Source organism: Microtus ochrogaster, unplaced genomic scaffold (assembly GCF_000317375.1).
Source record: "Microtus ochrogaster isolate Prairie Vole_2 unplaced genomic scaffold, MicOch1.0 UNK12, whole genome shotgun sequence".
Lineage (NCBI taxonomy): Eukaryota > Metazoa > Chordata > Mammalia > Rodentia > Cricetidae > Microtus > Microtus ochrogaster.
The window spans coordinates 6847892-6861454 of record NW_004949110.1 but is presented as its reverse complement, the minus strand read 5'-3'; the positions used below and the strand labels follow the sequence as shown (position 1 = coordinate 6861454).

The 13563-nt window shown below is 46.7% G+C and overlaps 1 protein-coding gene across 3 annotated transcripts in view; it reads left to right on the top strand.

The window, feature by feature from the left end:
• Positions 1–13563, top strand: part of Pxylp1 (2-phosphoxylose phosphatase 1) — a 67726-nt gene that overhangs the window by 18451 nt on the left and 35712 nt on the right. Inside the window, exon 1 of one of the 3 annotated variants that reach the window (XM_026789023.1) lies at positions 6022–6050. The exons of the other annotated variants lie outside the window; for them this stretch is intronic. The gene's annotated coding sequence lies outside the window, so the exon portion shown is untranslated. Of the gene's footprint in view, positions 1–6021; positions 6051–13563 lie in introns of those variants that run through there. 3 annotated transcript variants of the gene reach the window in all.

Genomic DNA, 13563 nt, shown 5'->3' with positions numbered 1-13563 from the left:
TGAGTCCGTGGACTAAATCTTGTCTTGGGCCCTCTGGGCTGAGTCCGTGGACTATATCTTGTCTTGGGCCCTCTGGGCTGAGTCCGTGGACTATATCTTGTCTTGGGCCCTCTCTCGTGCTTTCTCTGCTCCCCGTCTCGTTCTCCCCGCTTCCTGTCTACTATATGGTAGGACCTTCCTCTGCCATACCATGCCAACTCTGAGCTGTTCTGCCTAAGTTCATGGGGCCAAGCCACAGGGCAAACTCTCTGAAACCATGAGCCAAAATAAGGGCTTGTTGTTGTTGTTGTTGTTTTTGTTTTCCTACAACAAACACAAAGTAATGGACTGTGCTACCTGTCACAACTTTTCAGAACTTTCCAAGAAAAGAATTTAAAGACCTCGGGTGGTAAGTCCAGAATGTGTTTGGAGAGTTTCACCTCTCCTTCCCAGGCAGCTCCAGAGAGACATGGCTCCCCTATCTCACATTCCTCCTTGGAGCTGGGGAGGATGTCCCTGTGGGTTTGGCATCCTAGGTACCTCCTGGCTGCCCTAACTGGGTTTACATGGACAGAGTCTCCAAGAAACAAGGCTCTTCTGTGAACTAAAATGTGGAGAATAGGAGGGACTCGGCGTGGGGCTGGGGCAGAGGGTGGGACTTTGTAGCTCACGGACCGTGGTTGGCTGGTCGTCCTACAGCATCATAGGAAATAGCTAGAGGCCCTGGAGGGGATAGTTCTTGGAAGAATAAGATTTTGTGTTGAGTTTTAGATCAGTGTGTTCAAACGATTTGTCTTACAAAAGGAGGCTTTTATTGTACTCTGAGGTCAGAGAGAAGCAGCATAGATTTTTATCCTCATTGAATCATTGACACCAAGGTCGGCGATAGGGCATCCTGTGGTCAGTTTTCACAGAGATAGTGAGCAGAGCCAGCTTTCTCTGATGAAATGTGTTCAGGAGAGTAAATGACTAAACACTGTCTTAACAAACACTCCTCCTGCTAGGCCACCACACGCAGAGGTCTCAACTCAGCAGAGCTTGGAAGCATGGTTTCCTCAACCCACTGAGAAGCCTTCTTTGCCCATTTAATGTGCATATCTCAAAATTCAACTCCAATGATTAGTGCAGATTAATCGTGGTGCTTTGCATTCTCTAAACTACTTATGCCAAGAGCCTCTTCCCCCAAGAGGCTCCAAGGTTCGTTATCATTGATCTTAAGGCTTGATCACATCCACAATGTTAAGCTAGGTTGATTGTGGTGGTTTGAACAAAAAATGCCCCCCATAGGCTCATGCATTTGAACATGTGATCCCCAGCTTTGGTGTTATTTGGAGAGTTTACAAACCCATCAGGAGATGGAGCTTTGCTAGAGGACATATATCATTTGGGGAGGGCTTTGAGGATTTCGAGCCTTGCGCCATTTTTGGTTTTGTCTGTCTGTCTGTCTGTCTGTCTGTCTGTCTGTGTCTCAGTCTCTCCATGCTTCTTGTGTGTGAAACCAAAGTGTAATCCGCCAGCTTTCTGCACTCTTCCCGCCATGATGGAGCCCATCCCTCTGGAATCGGAAGCGGACGTAAATGCTCTCCTCTTTAAGTTGCTTTTGGTCCTGGGATTTTGTCACAGCAGCAGAAAGTGACTGAGACGCTGATGGACGAAGGACTGGGGTGCACACAGTGCTAGTTGCTACTTTCTTGGCTGGGGGCTGAGACCACAGTTTGTGTTCCTTCCCAAACTTGCCACTTGTGAGTTTGGGTCACAGTGCTTTAGCACGGTTTGAAATGTAAAGGACACAAGGAATGTTTTTACAGGAGAACATGTTTTAGAGTTCCAAATCAAGGAATGCTGGAGTTGCGATATGTAGAGGGAAAGGGACTCTAGCCAGCCCCAGCATGGCAAGCACGGCTCTGGCAGGCCTTGCCTTCCCCCATTCCCTCTGCCTTGCTAAAAACCATTAGATTACATTCCTAATACTAGCCTGCAAGTTCCATTCTCTTGTTTGGCCACTTCATCCTATTGGAGCTGACCACCAGGGTCCAGCTATCAAAGTATTGAAGTTCATCAATCAAAAGCCCCCTTTTGGCCACCTTAATTAACACGCCCAATCAAAATTAACCAACTCACCCTAACACAGGGTTTCCCCTTTCCCCTTTGTAAACTGCCGTTTGCTTATGAGCCACGTCTGTCTCCTCTATCCAGACGCAGTTCTTTGCCCCTCTGGGACAAATAGCCCTTATTTGTCCTCTCCCTTATTTCCTTCCTCTTCTCCCCCGTCCTCAATCTCCTGTCTTTGTCTCTTATTCCCTAGCTCACTTTGAGGTCCCTACAGAGGGCACACAGGAGCGTCTCTCCCCCTTGGCCAGATTCATGGACTAGAAGGCTCACTCTGTACCCCCACAGTCACTGCCAGTGCCCACGCGGTGAGGCTGCAGCTTCCTGAAGCATAATCTAAAGCCATCGAGTAACTGCCCACAAGGGCTAGCAGCCATCCATGGAGTACCTGGTGTCTTGTCCTTGTCCTGATTAGGGTACAGATGGTCCGGCAGTGACGTGAGAGTTGGCCAGAACCCTTGGGCAGTTTTCAGCCTGAGAAAGGCCTCATGAGACAAAAACCTTACTGTGGCCTGGAGCATGAATAATAGAAACCCAGAGACAGATATTGGGGTTCAAGCTGAAGATCAGAAAAGCAAAACAGCCAAACCGTTAGAAAAGTCTCACTTTTACCAAGGCTGGGCGACTGTAGACTGAGCCCTGAGCCTCTGTCTCCTCCCATCATATATTCCCCTGTAGTGCTGGGATTAAAGCTCTGTGACCGCCTAATACTGGGATAAAATGTGTGAGCCACCACCACCTGGATCTGTTTCTACTTTGACCTTATGTAACCCAGGGTGGCCTTGAACTCACAGGGATCTATCTGCCTCTGTCTCCCAAATTCTGGGATTGAAGGTGTGTGCCACCACTGCCTGGTCTCTAGTGTCTTAGTTTTGCCCGCTAAATTTTCAGGCAAACTTTATTTATTAAAACGTAAGTAAAATATCACTATTTCCCCTTTTGTCTAAAATAAAAAAGACTATAACTAATACAAGAAAAACTATATACAATAAGCACAGTTACAGGCAGTAAATACATCAACAATGTCTAGTCCATTTGCATTTGACAAATTCAAAGAAAATACTTCATATCTATCCTATCTTGGTGAGTCCAAAGTTTTATACCTATTTTACTTTCTATCACAACTTGTATTACTACCCAAAACTATCTTCTGATGTCTCTCAACCTTATATACTTTATACTTTAGTGAGTTTCTTTTCTGAGTCTCGTAAGCAAGGAAAACTATAACTATCTCATCATCAACTCCCTCAGAGACCCCAAAGGAAATAATATTAACTAAATAAGCAGGAAGTGCAACCAAACAACTTCAAAAAAATGTGAGAAATGACAGAAACAAGTGGCTTCCTGGACAGTCACCCAAAGTTCCTCTGCAACATTGGGACATCCATTTTTGGCCTAAAGGCCTAGAATATTCTTCAGACTTTTCTATAAAGCAGGAGTTTTGAAGGATGTCCTACCTTGTCTTGGCAAGGTTTGACATTCACTCTCTTGTGTCCTGCTGGTCCCGTTTGTACAGCATACTGTCAGCAGTCAAGGCAAGGGAACTTTCTTGCCTAGTGGTTTAGTTTTGCCACAAAGAAACTGAACTCCATATGGGGCTTTTTTGATGCTCATTATCTTCTCTGAAATAGATTGGTGCTGCCAGGAGTAGGCATGTCTCATTGTCATAAAAAAAAAAAAGAACCTATGCTATTAAAATGTCTTAAATGTGACATTCTGGTGTTTGAAGATGATCTAAAATATATCTCTGTTTGACTTTGAAAACATACCTAATGTAACTACAAGTTCAATTATAATAGGTGGCCAGTTACTAACCTGCATTTCTTTATTCTAAACAATTGGTAATAATAATTTTCAAGGGCTAGAAGTTTGCATTAATTGTATAGGTACAATACCTTGAGCAAGTGTAGAAATATATGTACAGTAAGTTTTAACAAAATTAATCTCAAATTTGTATCAAAAGACAAAATTTGTATGCAATATACAAAAGTAATCAATGTAAAATAGTTAAAACTAGCAGTTGCTTTTTAAAAGTAGATTCAGTAATCTACCTTTTTATCTTACCATATCATATCCTCCCTTTTTTCTTTCTGAGTAGATTCAATAATCCACCCTTCTATCCTATCATATCTAGTGCCCAGCTTGCATGCTCTGTTTTGTGCATTCAACCAGAACAAAACCCTGAAAAATGCAAGCATCAAGAAACACCAGTTTGTTTGGCAGCCCACTTTCCTGTGTGCCTGATTTAGTGTGTACATCTGTGATTCTTAAGATTTGGGAAGGTTTGTTTTGTTTGTTTATTGCTCCGAAAAACGTGATTTTTATCACTTAGATCTTCTTTGTGTACCACAGAATGCCCATTCTGCCCTCTCCAGCGTCCCTTGACTTTTTAAGAGACTTTTAATTGACACGGTTTACTTGCAAAATACAATTTTTAAAAAGTAGTTATATTTTTGAAAGAGCTTTGGTGAGTTAGCCATACCATGTTCATGTTGTCCTTTTTCTTGAGGTATGGTTGACATTCTAAAACAAGCATGCTAAGCCTAGCAGTGGTGGCCCATGCCTTTAATCCAGCACTCGGGAGGCAGAGGCAGGAGGATCTCTGTGAGTTCAAGGCCACAGAGAAACCCTGTCTTGAAAGGGAAAAAGAGACAGAGAGACAGAGGGAGGGAGGGAGGGAGGGAGGGAGGGAGGGAGGGAGGGAGGTCTAAAACAAGCAGGCTGGTTTCAGAGGCAACTGCTTCCAAAACTTCAGCGAATGTGGAGCTGATACTGTTGGGTGAAGCAGACTTCTCCCAGAATGTCAGAAAGATGGCTGAAGCATACATAAAAAGTAAAACCCTATCTTGCTGGATTCCTTGTTTCAGTCTTGAGAAATGATCAGCCACCTGAATAGTTTAGCGAGGAGCATGGGTTGGTGGGTGTTTAAGAGAGAGAGTCACTGGACCTTGCAGTTGACAAATTTAGAAAAAAAAAACAACAACAACAAATTCTTGGACTTGGAGCCATGGCTCAGGTATTGTCTGAGGTTTCTGTCCTGCCTGGTTCCTGCAATCGTTTTAAGTCCCAAAGAAATCACACAGAGGTCTACATTAACTATAAGCTGATTGTCTCATTAGCTCAGGCTTCTTATTAACTCTTACAAGTTATATTAGCCCATTATTCTTGTCTATGCTAGCCACATGGCTTGGTACCTTTTTCAGTGAGGCAGTCACATCTTGCTTCTGTGGCGAGCTCACAAATGCAGAAGAATGGGCTTCCCTCTTCTCAGAATTCTCCTGTTCTCATTGTTCCGCCTATACTTCCTGCCTAGCTACTGGCCAATCAGCATTTATTTAAAATATAATTGACAGTATACAGACCATTCTCCCACATCACTAGCTGTCGTTCTTCCAGAGACCCAGTTATGGTTCCTAGCACCCATATCAGACCGCTCATGACCATGTGTAACTCCAGCTGCAGAGGATCTGATGCATGTGGCCTCCACATTCACCTACACATGCATGGCATGCACTCACGCAGACACACACACACACAAAATCTTTTAAAAAGGAAAAAAAATCTTAATATAGTTTATGCTTTTAAAAATACCAACTCTGTAAGTCACCAACTTTAGAAACTTCTTGAAAAGAAATCATAGATAAATAATTCATGCGGCATATTTTAGAAACACAGATTTTGGAATAAAAGGTCTTGGTAGGATGTTGCAGGCTGCAAGAGACGCTGCGCTCTTTGTTGCTGCTGAATTATACCTGAGCGAGCCCACACTGAAGTTGAAAAGCTGTAATTATGACGGGCTGTGCTTTGATGGCTAGATCTGAAAAGTATGGGTGCTGTCATTAGCTGACAGAGCCTCGGAATCACTGCTTGGGATAATTGTGTGTGTTGTCAACCCTTCTCCAGGTGTGAGTTCTCACAGAAGCCTCTGGCTCTCTCCTTCTGCTCAGGACCTTTGCTAAAAAGTAAGTCCTGCTTGGTCTCACTCAGTTGTCATAATCCATTCTTATGTCATTGCTTTGGGCTTGGACATGTGACTCCCTTCTAGGGAAGGGAGGGGATCGGAGATGCTGAACTGCTCTGATAACAGAGAGATACACAGGATTGTCTCACCATCTCTGCTTACTACCAGATATAGCTGTGATACTTGGGAATATGGCATCAGTTTCTGACACTAAGAGAAGCCAGCCTTGGGAGAGGACCAACACGGACGGTTGCTAAGAGCAGAAAGGTTAGGAAGATCTTGGCTCCCAGTGGTAGGCTCTTTTTGATCTGTTGTCCTAGTGCTGTGACTGGTTGGTGGTGTGTCGCTGGATCTTGTTGGTTTAGCTAGGGTTTTCTGTTGCCTGCAGCCAACCCATCTTCTTCGATACACAGATAATCCAGGGTTAAAACAAAACAAGAACCAAGGTTATATCATGATCACATCTCCCTTTGTGCCCTCAGAGAAGGAGTCCCTTGCAAGGGCTCAGTGTTTCGTAGTACCAGCGGTGGGGTTTTTGTTCGCCTACTTTAACAGAAGTAAAGTAATGACGGCTTTAAGAGGTTGTGAAATTGAGGGAGTTGGGAAGAGACTGGGAGACTTTGGGAACAATTTGAGCTGATAAGTCATCAAGGAAATGGGTAGCTTTGCCCTTGGGGTCACCTAGGGTTCTCTTCGTCTACTAGGATGCTGTTTCTTATCCACATGTGGAAACGGCTCATCACCATCCTGGGATTTGGAGCCCGGGAAGTTGTGGGGGAAGACAGTTCAGGCTGGGCTGGGGCAGGCAACCTCCTTTTGACTTGGAATTACCAGACTCCGCCCACTCAGAGGTCACTGCGCAGAAGTGGATGGAGTACCTGCTTACAGCTAGTTGCAAAGGAGTTTGGAAAATATTCTCTCTCTCTGTGTCCCATTAAGCCCAGAGAAGTCTGATCGTAAGGGGTACAGTTAGGCACCAGTCACAGTGTGCCTGCGCCGGTGTACAGGAAGGACACAAGGGTGGAGTGTTGGGTACCATTCTGAATGTGAAGCAGGGTGGGCGGAGCCGCATTGGTCAAGTTCTTTGAACGCTCTGGGGCCTTGTGCCAGTTTTGCTCTACCCTGACCTTGAGCCGGGTGGCATTTAAAACCTCTTTAGACTCTGACTTTCCTTGCTGTTCCCAGCGGGCAGTCTCTTGCTTGGGATGGGGAAAGAGTGAGCAGAGGCAAGGAAGGAGCAGAATAAGTCCCTCGCGTGAGCTGCTGGGCACCAGTCCATCTGAGAGTCTCACAGGCTGGTGCTTATCAGCCACTCTCTGCTGTGCTGTCTGTTACATCCTTAACAACCCAGGGCTGTTTCCTCAGGGAGAAAAGCATGGCTCGCAAAGGCTTGAAACAGTGTTCCAGACTTACACACTGACCCTGAGTCCCGACTGTGTGGAAGAGACTGAGGAGAGTTGTGGTATTGTCAGATTGTTGCAGTTCTAAAAAACGGGGTAAAGATCACTGGGCCCAGTATGGCCAGGACATGCTTGGGGACTAATCTATGGCATTGATCAGTGCCTTTCCTCCACTGCTGACTGTCCCCTAACAGCTGCCACATCTGGACATGGTATTGTCATGCACAGTGCACATCACCTTTCCAGGTTCCCTAGGTGAGAGAGGTGTCTGGGAAAGCCAGCTGTAGGGTCGAGCATCGGCATTCAGGGCGGTCACACCTCTGCTCCTGGGTGGCATGTGAGAGGGTTCTGCAGCACAGAGGGCAGGGGCGCTCTGAGCTTGCTCCTGAAGAACACATGGTGGCAAGAGATGGGACCTTAACCTGGGAAACAAGGGCCAAGTCACGCAGTGAGCCTGAGCATGCAAACGCTCTATTGGTGGCATATTTTTGTAAATTGCAATCGCAAATGCACCAACTCCAGGCCACTCTTCAGGGCGCTTTCAGAATTGCCTGTTCCAGGGATCTGACCCGAAGTCTCTTAGTCTGAGATAATCACCTCTGTGCCCTCCCTCTCCTTCCCTGGAGGCTCTGGTTTCCTGCGGCCTAATGTTTGGCTACTCATGACCTGAGTAGGCTTACTTTTAATTCCACTGTAGGCTTACTTTTAAGATTATTAGTAAGCTCACTTTATTGTGCTGAACTCACTAGTAAAAACATCACACAGCCAGCTTAAAGTAGGCACTCAAACAAACCCTTACCCAGCCCCGCACTCAATACATCTCCGTGAACCTCTGTAGAGTTAGAATGGCCCTCCTGAAGTCCTGGACTTCACTTAGTGTTTTCTACTCTGATTATCAACTACATTGTTTATGTACTTACTCAGCACAAAGAAAAACTATGACAGAATCGAAACTAGAAAAGCAGCTAGCTTTATACACTCTTTCATGACTCATCTGCCCTTTTGTCTGCATTCCAGCTCCTTTTTTAAAAAAAAAAGCTGGCTTTGTCTTTCCACTTTTAACGATGGACATTATGGGAGCAGAGCGTCACACGATGGTTCTTGAGGGGCCAACAGCAGCTTCAGCAGCGCTTTGCCAGCCTCCTTACTCTCCCTCAAACCCTAGGGGGTTTTGTTTATTTTTGAGATTTATTTGTTTTTATTTATTTCATTTGTATGGATGTTTTGATATGTGCACTACATCCAGGCAGTGCCTGCAGAAGCCAGAAGAGGGCATTAGAGCTCCTGGAATTGGAGTTACTTATAGTTGCAAATTGGAGTTACTTATATGTGGGTGTTGGGAATTGAACTCAGGTCCTTTGGGACAGCAGTGCTGGGCTGTCTCTCCGGCCCCTCCCTCTGTTTTTACAGCAGTTCCTGGTCTCGTATCCTCTCCTCTGTAAATCTATAGTGCATTTCCGCTTTGAGTTTCAAGATGCCTCCTTCCACCCCCCTAGAAGTGTTCTTTGTCCTTTGCCTGAGGTCCTTTTCATTTAGAGGGGCACGGTGGTCGTGAGGAATATGTGCGTGCGTGAGTGAATGAATGAGCTGGCTTCTGCTTTGGAAGCAAGCTCACAGATTAGAGCTGGAGATCCTTGGTCCCAGACTGACTGCTGTGAGCACGGAGCCCCCCATTCCAGCACCGCATTCCAGTCTGTTTTCCTGGGCTTTCCTGGCGGCTCGGGAATTCATCCATCTTCATCAGTCTCCAGTCTCCAGCCAGGCAGCTTTGATTTTGCGATTAAACTCCTTCCTGCAGCAACCTCAGAAAGAGAGCTCTTCGGATGCTGCCTCAGCCTGTGCTTGGTTCATGTTTACTTTGCATTACATGGTTTTTTTTTTTTAAATCTTTACTTAGGCTAAAATAATTATGATGGAAACAACTCAGAGTATAGGATCTATCCCAAGTATTTTCTTTATTTAATTCCATCTTTCTATTCCTGGTGGTAGTACTTTTAGCTGCACTCGTGGAAGATAATTGAAAGCATATTTTCTTTTGAGTAGCCATGGTCCCATTTAAAATCCTAAATTCTGTATGTTTTGAAGGGGAAACCAGAGCCTGTTGCCTGATGTGGCCTTCTTGGTTTTTACAAGGTTAAAAATAGTTAAGGGCTTGGTTCTGCTGATGGAATGGTAGCTTGGAAAGATGCCTCTGACATGTTTCTTTCCCTTTAATTCAGGAGCGGTGGTTACTGTAATGGAAGGGGATCCGCTCATTGTCTTGTGCCATTTCAACTCTGTGTTTTTCTTATGCTGTTCAGGTTTATGGTTAAGGCGGAGGAAATTAGCGGGACTTTGCTGTTCATGTGGTCAGAAATCCAATGTAATAGTTCTGGGTTTGAGGTGTTTCTAACCATGGGCTAGAGCTATGTCTAGAGGACACTTTCTAACAGGTAACGCCATCTTCTGTTCAGTCGGAGCATGGACTGATTGTGTCCACAGGGATATTTTAGGGAGTTGGGTTTGGTTATGATGTGTGTTGGGCCAAGAGCATCTTTTCCATGGAAAGTGGTGGGACCTACGTTGGACCTGTGTGAGTGTGCTGGGGTGTCAGAGGAGCTGCAGTAGCCCCAGCGGCAGGCACAGGGCTCCTGTGGAGGGACACACATGAATATGGCAGGAAGGAAACCCAAGGACAGCATGACTTGCTAAATGCCTCTCTTAACCTGTTGGCTGGCATAGCAAAAGGGGAAGAGAACTCTGGATAATCAAGGTTGCATCCTGAACTACAGAGCTAACCATGGCCATACCTGGTAATCTGTGGATTTCTGCTGTGGGAACTTAACCAGCTGAGGTGTATGTTCCAGGATGGAAATCCTTGGGCGAGGCTGGACACAGCAGTTGAGCTGAAGTCTCACCATGGAAGAGGAGCCATGAACGTGGCTACAGATTTGGCTGCCTACCCTGGGCCAGTGAATAGGGGAGCCGCCAGGATTTGGGGAAGAAAACACAGCATGAAACAGGCACAACAGTTCTGGAGAAAGAGTGAATTTCTGAGTCTGGGTAGGCACAGTGTCAGTGTGACTGCACCGGAGTCTCTGGGTCTGGGTAGGCACGGTGTCAGTGTGACTGCACTGTAGCCCGAGTCAGATGTAGCGCGTCTCTGCCGTGCGCCAACGGCTCTGGCTTCTGCAGAGGGCACTACTCACCATGTCTCCTCACTCACGTTCTTAATCCCCAGGCTTACTGAAGTCATGGTCTCATGACTCCTAGAAACAAAGTCGGTTTCTTGTCTTGAGAGTCTGTAGAAAATAAACAGCCAAGCTGGGGATGATCTATGGCCCTCTAGAGCCTCATCCTGTCCACTCAGTTAGGCTTCCCGTCCACTGAAGGAGTGTCCCCAGCAGGAAATACCTACAGTGACAGACCGTGCTGCTGCCATTTCCCTTCAGCAAGCACACACTGACCCTTTGGCCTCTTAGCTTCAGTTGTAAACCAGTGTCTTTAAATTCCTGCAGATTTTGGGTTCTGCCAACATTATTTAGCTGTTTTTAAAAGTAAGAACAAAGCGTGGTCTCCCTCCCCATGTCATCTACTCAAGTGGACCCCAGAAGATGCCATGTGTCTACTTCATGGTTTAGTCACCCTTGAGCTGGGCTGTGTGCGGAGCTTGAGGATGTGGCCCAGCACAGGTGGAAATTTAAGCTCGCTGGAGAGTCGGATAGGACACAGACACCGAGGGGATGGAAGAGAAATAGAGTATTCCCACTGAGAAGTCAGGATAGGCAGAAATGACAGCAGCCCGGAGATTGGAAGCTGCAGGGTGGTTCCGTGAGCTCAGCTGCTGGTTAACCCAGCATACCCTGTTTTAATCTGAGCCTAAACACAGCCCCTTTCTCCAAAAGCTTTGAACAAGTTGAGAATATAGACAAGACGGAACGGCATTGTAGGGTGCCGATCCTGGTTTGTGCTTTCTGGTAAAGATGCAAGATTTTTTTTTCTCTTTTCTGCCAGTTAAGTTTTGCTTTGTATCAAGTTCTCAACATCTACTGCCTTAAAGCAACAGTCGTGATACTTGTGTGTGAGTGTGTGGTTTGGCCGAGTTTCCTCTGGTCTGGACCAACTCCGCTGAGAAGTGTCCGGGCTTGGGGGAGCTGGGTGGTCTAGGGTACCCTCACTCGTGTGTCATGATTGGCAGACGGATTGGTTGGAGAAAGCCCCAGTAGGTTCTGTTTTCAATGGATCTACGTGGTTTCTCATCCTCTAGCAAACAAGCCTGGAAGTCCTCTCATAGTTCGGCCCCGATGCATCTCAGGCCCTACATGCAACCCTTCTGATGTTTCCCATTAGCCGAAACAGATCTCTTGGCTGAATCGGGAGTCAGTGTGGGAGCTTTTTACATTAGTCTGTGGATACAGAAAAAGTATGAATTGGAAGCCATTACTGTCAGAAACGCTTCATGCAGCAAACCTGGGGTTAGCTCAGCAGGTAGTGATTGCCACTACCTGCTGCCCACCTGAAGACAGCTCTGAGCCACACTGTGAACTCCTTAGGAAGAGACAGTGTCAAGGATAGCTGTACGATCTCTGCAGCCGTTCTAGCAGCCTCTTCTGGGAAATCCACCAAGGGACTGGAGGCAGAAAGTTAATGAAGGGCCAGATGGAGCCCAGAAGCCGGAGAAAGCCATGGCGTCCTGCGTGTGAACACAGGGCAACCAAAAGGCAGAGGCTGGGAGGGGCTGGAGCAAGAGGTGCCACCTGGGCCCAAGAATCAAGGACAGTTTCCCTGGGCCAACACAGGCCCAGAGCGAGAGGCCCAAGACCAGATTTGAAGCAGAGCTGAAGAGAAAACCATATTCACCTATCCAACAAGAACCAAAAAATGAGTCAAGAAACTCCATCCTAAACTGAACTGCCCTAGAGTAAGGAATCAGCCGCAGAGTAGGGGAGAGGCTACAACAGCCTACTCTGTTCTCTAGAATGTCTCCTGCACGCCAGGGACCGCACTTAGCCGTGATTTCGGTCCACACAATCCCCTAAGGCGGTGAGTTTCCAGAGGAGAAACTGGCTCAGCAAGGTTGAGTAATTGGCATCAGTCACCAAGCTTGTCACATGTTTAACCCCACAGCCCCGAGGCCTTTCTCTGCAGCAGGCTGGTGTCGGCATCATCAGGTAGTCAGGCCCATAGGACCCTTCTGACAGTAAAGCTTGGGAAGACCCCAGTGCTGCCTCCCCAGCAGAAGCTCTAGAAGACGGCCTCATGAGGAGAATGCACAAAGATGGCGTCAGCCACAAAAGCAGATGGTGGAGGAGACCATGAAGAAAAGACGCAGTTCACTTGAGAGTACAAAGATACCAAAATGTTCTCTAAGCCTTACTTCCCATTCCACAATCTTTAGTCGCCTCCCTTCCCTAAATTGAAAGGTTCCCCAAGGCTTGAGTGAGTCATTCCAGGAGAATGAAGGAAGCAGATTACAAGTTTGAGGTTAGCCTGGGCTACATGGTGATTTTTTTTTTCAAAAACAAACAACCCCCCTCAGAATCATTTTATTAGGTTATTGATAGAATAAAGCCAATCAGGAAAGACTGGGCACTAAGGGGCTCTGAGACCCGTGGCCACAGAAGGAAGGCAGCTGTAGAAGTTCTGACCTACCAAGAGTGAGTTTGGCCTGTGCTCTCAGTAACTTTGACTAGAGTCAGTATGTAATGTTGAAGGAGACTCTGCACCCACGAGAGAGAGCACGAGAGCCGCGGACACCTCCCCTCACACCCTGGCACCACCACTTAGTAACTTCGCACTCACAAGCTTCAGTTTCCTGTCTGTGTAGCAGAAAGGCACACACCAACCTAGCAGTGTGTGAACGAGGTCACAGTTGGGGCACACGTGACACCAGCTTGCCCGGTGCTGGCTGAATCAAAGCCTCTGGAAGTGTATGGTTGTGAGCAGAGAGGAGTCCCTAGCTGAAGAATGGATGAAGGTTGACTGCTGCCCAGCAGGGTAGCCACCAGGGAGGTTCCCACAGAGGAGGAGTGCTGGCGGTCCACCTGCTGTGAGACGGTCGAGTGCTTTCATTTGTCTTTTAGAAAAAGGTACCCCAGCCGGGCGGTGGTGGCGCACGCCTTTAATCCCAGCACT